Below are 8,086 nucleotides of genomic sequence, written 5' to 3'. Positions count from 1 at the left end.
GCACATGAACTTGATTTCCAAACGATGCCTGATCTAACAGGTTTCCCCTAGAAGCAAACCTTATATCCCCAAACCCAGAAATTGGTTTCGCTTCCCCCCACACTGGGATTTCTGGGAGTTATAGGCCAAAACACCTGGGGACCCACAGGCTGAGAACCACTGATGTGGAGAATTTTAGCCTTTTGGATTGTCTTTGCTTCCTGTTGATTTCTGCCTGGATAAACACTGCCTTTTATATCTTGTGTGGACATTGCTCTGTGTTACTACATTTTAATGACTTATTACTTTTTGGAACCTTCTTATTTCCTTACAAGCATTTATTTTTACTGGCTATTTACTAAGCTTCATTAAAAGAGGATTTGTTTCTTCACTCATCGCGTGGTGTGTTTTAAAGTCAGAGGGTTTTTTCCTGACCTGGAGTGCAACACCTAGCCGGGCTGACATGGGTATTCTGAATGGCTGTCAAAGTAAATAAAAATGCTCTGTATTTTTTCAGTGCTTTAGGTCAGTACTTTGAGCACAAGCTCTGATATCCTTTTTGACCAATACAATTAAAGACCTCTGCTTTTGCTTCCACATCTGCCTATGTCTCATTCGACCTTCTGACTGTGTGACATGCCGAGCTCATGGACCCATGATTTAGGATTGACTGAAATTACTCAACGCATATGTGTGTGTGTACAGAGAGAAACAGAGCAAACACATGTACCTTCAAGTCACCTGTTGACTTATGGTGAACCCATGAGATTCATAGTGTTCTAAGAATCATAGAATCATAGAGTTGGAAGAGACCTCATGGGCCATCCAGTCCAACCCCCTGCCAAGAAGCAGGAATATTGCATTAAAAGCACCCCTGACAGATGGCCATCCAGCCTCTGTTTAAAAGCTTCCAAAGAAGGAGCCTTCACCACATTCTGGGGCAGAGAGTTCCACTGCTGAACGGCTCTCACAGTCAGGAAGTTCTTCCTCATGTTCAGATGGAATCTCCTTTCTTGTAGTTTGAAGCCATTGTTCCCTGTCCTAGTTTCCAGGGCAGCAGAAAACAAGCTTGCTCCCTCCTTCCTGTGGCTTCCTCTCACATATTTATACATCATATCTCCTCTCAGCCTTCTCTCCTTCAGACTAAACGTGCCCAGCTCCTTAAGCCGCTCCTCATAGGGCTTGTTCTCCAGACCCTTGATCATTTTAGTCGCCCTCCTCTGGACACATTCCAGATTGTCAATATCTCTCTTCAATTGTGTCAATATCTCTCTTCAATTGTGGTGCCCAGAATTGGACACAATATTCCAGGTGTGGTCTAACCAAGGCAGAATAGAGCATGGGGAGCACGACTTCCCTAAATCTAGACACTATGCTCTTATTGATGCAGGCCAAAATCCCATTGGCTTTTTTTGCCGCCACATGACATTGTTGGCTCATGTTTAACTTGTTGTCCAAGATCTTTTTCAAGAATTACTTAGAGGATTACTTAGAGGTGGTTTTGCGGATTCCTCCTCTTGGTATTCATTAGTGGCCTCCCATAGAAGAAATAATCCGGGCTAACCTTTCTTAGCTTCTAAGATCAAAAGGGATGCCTCAAAGGTATTTAGGTCCTCAACTGTCATTCCAATTGTACAATTAGTTGATGACTTCAAGCACACAATAGTGGGATTATTGATCAAAGAGACGTAAACATCCTATATAACGTATCTGTTTTCAAAAAATCCAGGCAGCAGTGATTATATTTTGGGGTAAAAACTGTCCAACTGAATTTCAAAATGTGTAACAGGAAGGAAGGAAGGTTGTTTCACATCTTGCTCAGTGGTGTAGAGAAAATGAATTTTTCATCATGACATGCAAAGTGGAGATAAGCGAGAATCTACATGCATAACGAAAGGACGAAGGCTGTGCTTCCTTTGAAAATTTACAGATCACCAACGCTTGGCATATTAGCATGCTCTGATTTTATTTGCTTCTTTGATTGTGTGATGGATACAGATGGGTATTACAAGACTGTACCTCCTTTCTCGGAATGATTTCTAAGCGAAAGAAATTAGATCATTCAGTTTCTGTACCTCATTTCTGCTGTAGCGCCTGATAGGTTCCATGTCAGTGGACAGTGAGTCCATTCTGGGCTTTGGACTAAATCCCTGAATGTTGAATCGAACTTGGATGCAGCCATATTATTGTTAATAATTAGGTTCTTGTGGGTTTTTTCGGGCTATAGGGTCATGTTCTAGAGGCATTTCTCCTGACGTTTCGCCTGCATCTATGGCAAGCATCCTCAGAGGTAGTGAGGTCTGTTGGAAATAGAACAATGGGTTTATATATCTGTGGAATGGCTGGGGTGGGGCAAAGAGCTCTTGTCTGGTAGAGCTAGGTGTGAATGTTTCAACTGACCACCTTCATTAGCATTTGAAGGCCTGCCTGAGCCTGGGAAAATCTCTTGTTGAGAGGTGTTAAGATGTGCCTGGTTGTTTCCTCGCTGTTGTAATTTTAGAGTTTTTTAATACTGGTAGCCACAACAGCAAAACAGCAGAGAGGAAACAACCAGGCACATCTTAACACCTCTCAACAAGAGATTTTCCCAGGCTCAGGCAGGCCTTCAAATGCTAATGAAGGTGGTCAGTTGAAACATTCACACCTAGCTCTACCAGACAAGAGCTCTTTGCCCCACCCCAGCCATTCCACAGATATATAAACCCATTGTTCTATTTCCAACAGACCTCACTACCTCTGAGGATGCTTGCCATAGATGCAGGCGAAACGTCAGGAGAAATGCCTCTAGAACATGGCCCTATAGCCCGAAAAAACCCACAAGAACCTAGTGATTCCAGCCATGAAAGCCTTCGACAATACATTGTTAATAATGTTTTTAATTGCCTATTTATATTTAACGTTTTAATCAATGTTTTAACTGTGTTCTAGTGCTATGTTGTGTGTTGGCATCTAATTATTGCCGGTGTAAGCTGCCCTGAGTCCCCCCTCAGGGGTAGAGAATGGGTCCTATAGGATTGACGGAGGGGTTGACTGAGTACAAAAGTTTGAAATAAATAAATAAGTAAATAGCTGGATTTTTAAAAGAATGATCAAAGTTTTGAACCTTAGCCCCCAAATAGACTCGGCACCTTGAAAATCTGCTATAAGATTTTGACTAAAACCCAAAGCCAATTCACTATCTACTGATATAGAAGCTACTAGCCGTCATTGGCTAGTACAGTCTGCCTTCGAAATCCATGGATTCTGCACACAAGGGTTCAAATATAAAATCCTATAGGACCCATTCATTCATCTTTCATACAATTCCTCATGGGCCATCCAGTCCAACCCCCTGCCAAGAAGCAGGAATATTGCATTCAAAGCACCCCTGACAGATAACCATCTAGCCTCTATTTAAAAGCTTCCAATGAAGGAGCCTCCACCACACTCCGGGGCAGAGAGTTCCACTGCTGAACGGCTCTCACAGTCAGGAAGTTCTTCCTCATCTTCAGATGGAATCTCCTTTCTTGTAGTTTGAAGCCATTGTTCCGCGTCCTAGTCTCCAGGAAAGCAGAAAACAAGCTTGCTCCCTATGACTTAATCTCACATATTTATACATGGCCACCATGTCTCCTCTCAGCCTTCTCTTCTTCTGGGTAAACATGCCCAGCTCTTTAAGCCGCTCCTCATAGGGTTTGTTCTCCAGACCCTTGATCATTTTAGTCGCCCTCCTTTGGACACATTCCAGCTTGTCAACATCTCTCTTCAATTGTGGTGCCCAGAATTGGATACAATATTCCAGGTGTGGTCTAACCAAGGCAGAATAGAGCATAGGTAGCATGACTTCCCTGGATCTAGACACTAGACTTCTATTGACGCAGGTCAAAATCCCACAGGCGTTTTTTGCTGCCGCATCACATTGTTGGCTCATGTTTAACTTGTCGTCCATGAGGACTCCAAGATCCTTTTCACACGAGCCAAACGTCCCCCATTCTGTATCTTTACATTTCATTTTTTCTGCATAAGTGGAGTAGCTTGCATTTGTCACTGTTGAACTTCATTTTGTTAGTTTTGGCCCATCTCCTTAATCTGTTAAGATTGTTTTGAATTCTACTCCTGTCTTCTGGAGTATTGGCTATCCCTCCCAATGACTATCCCTCCCAAATCCATGTCTGATTTTTTTATTTTAAAATTAAATAAACAAATATTGATTTTTTCCTTTTTATACAAGGGATACTGAGGCAAGGGAGAGAGACTATTTCCTTATTAAAAACCTCTTTGCTGCCTTATACTGATTCAGTTTCTTCTTTTATATTGGCTGGGACTTTCTGCATGCTGTTCAACCTTTGTACTTTATATCACAGGCAATGAAACACTCTTGTGTTTAACAAAGTAACACAGTTTATTTATAACTTCTGGCTCCAACACTTGTGGTTACATTTGTGTTTTGTTGCAATCTTGAGGCTTACAGTCAGTATCATTTACTTGGTTTACTTTTCTGAATAGACTTTCAATGTTTCACATTCACAAACATGTTACTTTCTTTACACACTCTTGGCTGAATTATATTCTGAATAAAACAACACTGGCTTTCTTTATGTTCCTTAAAACTCAAGCTCTATTTAACTAACTGCTTCTCTATATCAGAAGTCTTTAACACATCTTCATAACTGCTTATTTCTAACAGGCACTCAAAAACCAACTATCCTTTTCACACAGATTCCTAACCGTCATTTTCAAACTCTCACTCTAACTGCCTCTTTCAAATCCTTGGCTCCGCCCCTTTGGAATGTTCAGCTCTGCTCTCCCCAACTGTCATTTTGGCCTAGCACCCTTTTCAAATCCTGGGCCTACTCTAATCTGCATATGACCAATCGGCTTCACATATGCAAATGAATCCTATCTCTGCTGTTGCTACCCTGTCTGTGCCTATTCTTCCCTATCTGCCATATGTAAACATAGAGCTATACACCAAAAATTTAACATAGAGTAGGAATTTCGCTACAGATACCATTTTACTACACTGTTGTATATATATATATATATAATGAAACTTGAGTTTCACAGTTGTGATATCCACAGTGGGTCTATTATAGCACCTTGATTCCTCTTTAACTGATCTGGCTGTATCCTATGGAATCCTGGGATTTTTAGTCTCATGGGGCACCCGAGTGTTTCCACTGAAATTTTTAAATGCCCCATCCTAAACTAGTCATAGTATTCCAGGTGAGGCCTGACGAAAGTAGAATAGAGTGGTGTGATTATGTCTCTCGAACTAGATGCTATATTCTTACATTAATACTAAGCTCAAAAAAGGGCATACCATGTGATCTCCTTTGAGCCCATCAAAGCATAATATCTTCCTGCCTTCTGATACTGGCCATGAAAATGGCAGAACTTGAATCCTTTATCTAAAGGGCCCTCTGAAAAAAATAGATAAAATAAAAGCAAAGATTGTATTTCTGAGATGTAAAATAAAGCAACATCCCCAAAGCGATGGGATTGCGGGGGAAGGCTATAGAGACTGCGTGCACTTTCACAATACAAAATTCCTGCATGAAAATTGCTTGCGGGTATGAATTAGCATGAAATCCACAAAGCGCTCACTCAGTCTGACAGCCTTCCATATGTTTTTTTCACAGTGTGCACAGATGGCAAAAAGGTGCAAATTGGCTCGAGTACTTTGGGCTGTATACAATAGATGCCAAATGTTTCCACAGGCAGTGAAATCCTGCTTCTGCGTTATTCCACACACGAGTTTCCACTATGCTTTCCATTTGGATGCTCCAGAAAGAGTCAAAAGACACAACAGACTAAGGACTAAGATACCCCCCCCTTTTTTTTAAAGGAGATAAGATAACACAGTTCAGAGCTTACACACATGAATAAAAAAAAGTAGTCTCACCTTGAATCTAGCATTGTGTTATGTGATTTCAGCTTCTGCAAGGACAATGGGTTCGGGGCTCGGCATTACTAGCTCCAAAGCAGTGAATGAGACACAGATAGATCAAAGGCTGTAATTTCAATGGCAAAAGAGGATTTCAGCAGAGACAGCATTAAAAAAACAGACATACCGCAATTGTTTATTTATACCACTTTGACAATTATTCAGGACTACTGTGCTGGCTCCTGATTGGTCTGAAATGGTGCTGGCAAAAATTCCTGATAAGTGCTGTCCGACATCATTGCAGGTTGGTTCTCGTCATGGCAGAAAATGTAATAAAATGTCATTGGACCTCACTACCTCTGAAGATGCTTGATACCTCTGAGGATGCAGGTGAAATGTCAGGAGAGAATGCCACTAGAACATGGCCATATAGCCTGAAAAAACCCTAAAATAACCCTGCAATTGGATTATGTTCTGTCGCGCGCTGGGCTTGAAATGAATTGCTTTTAAAACAGGACGTGTAACTTTAGCCCAGCGGGAAGCCAGGGGGCCCAAAGAGAAATTCGTAAGGATTTTCACCATAAACAGTCTTTAGAGGGCTAGTGAAATATAACATCTTTTATTGGTGAACAATCAACAGAAACTTCCTTTGTCTTCAAAAGGTTAAACAAATGCTTCCAGGCCTTTGTGCAACTGGTGGCTTCTAACTGTTACTCTAAAGGAAAATCCCTTTCCAAACTTCTCCCAGGCTGACTGTGAACCTAAACCTAACTGATGTGGGCACCACTACCGGGTTAAACTGCGTCTCAAAGCACTGAGTGGACCTACCAGTAGGCCTGTAGTCACTTCACCTGGAGTTCTTAGATATTCAAAGCTGTTTTCCCTCTGAAATTCCTCAGAGCTTTAGGGCTGTTTCCCTGGGAATCTTTGGGAATCATTTTGCTCTTAAGACTGTTCTCCGCCGGGAAGTCTTAAGGGTTGAAGCCTTTGTACAGGAGAAGTCCTGTACATTGACTTTCCTTGCTGAGACTGACTGCAAATGGCTCCCTTCCCTTCTCAATTGTCCTGAACAGGGGGCGGAACCAAACTTAACAATGATGGACAGGGGGCCTGCCCTATAACAGCAAACTTTAACAGGAAGCCACCTTAGGTACCACCTTAGAGTGTGGAGAGGCTAAATTAACTGATTTATGAGGCCATAAAGAAGACTCCAGTAAAGCATTCCAGCAGGGAAGCATGCGGGGAATGCGGAAGTGCTTCATCAGCGTCGCAGATGGACGATGAAAGCGACAGCTCCCCGGTGGTCAGAAAAGTTAAATAGCCTCTGTGTATGTCTGTATATGTTTGTATGTCAAAAACTGGCATTGAATGTTTGCCATATATGTGTACACTGTAATCCGCCCTGAGTCCCCTGTGGGGTGAGAAGGGCGGAATATAAAAGCTGTAAATAAATAAATAAATAAATAAATTGTTGCCATAATCTTGGTTATTTTATGTTTAACTGCAACCTAGCTTTTGCGCTTTCTTCTTTCGCCTTGATTAGAAGGCTCATTAGTTCCTCCTCGCTTTCGGCCATCAAAGTCGTGTCATCTGCATATCTAAGGTTGTGAATGTTTCTTCCAGCAATTTTCACCCCAGCCTTGCATTCATCAAGCCCGGCATATCGCATGATGTGTTTTGCGTACAAGTTGAATAGGTTGGGTGAGAGTATACAATCCTGCCATACGCCTTTCCCAATCTTGAACCAGTCTGTTGTTCCATGCTCAGTTCTGACTGTTGCTACTTGGTCCTTATACAGATTCCTCAGGAGAGAAATAAGGTGATTTGGTATGCCCATACCACCAAGAACTTGCCACAATTTATTATACTCTCTGTAACTTATCCCAAAGCTGTATTTTCTTCAATCCACTTTAAAGTGTATTGCAGGTGAAGCCCCTTTGATTCAGGCACAGATTTAAATGATGTAGCCGTAATGGATGTGGAAGAGTCAGCATGGTGTAGTGAGGTAAGTAGTGAACTATGACTCCAGAGAGTATAATTTGCAGACAAGAAATTCAAAATTTGCTCGATCCTGCCATCCTGAACCTTAAGGAGAAGATGTGCTTAAAAGGAAAGCCCTCTGTTAGAACAGCGAGAACCCTTTTTTGATGAGAGAGGAGTGGGTTGAATGTGGACGAAGCAGGGCTAGTGCAGGAAATAGTCACAAAGTCTTAAAAGCTGTGGAGGCTGCTGGCTCTGCCC

This window comes from Anolis sagrei, chromosome 2 (assembly GCF_037176765.1).
Source record: "Anolis sagrei isolate rAnoSag1 chromosome 2, rAnoSag1.mat, whole genome shotgun sequence".
NCBI lineage: Eukaryota > Metazoa > Chordata > Lepidosauria > Squamata > Dactyloidae > Anolis > Anolis sagrei.
The sequence above is the reverse complement of the archived record's forward strand: the minus strand, read 5'-3'. Positions refer to the sequence as shown.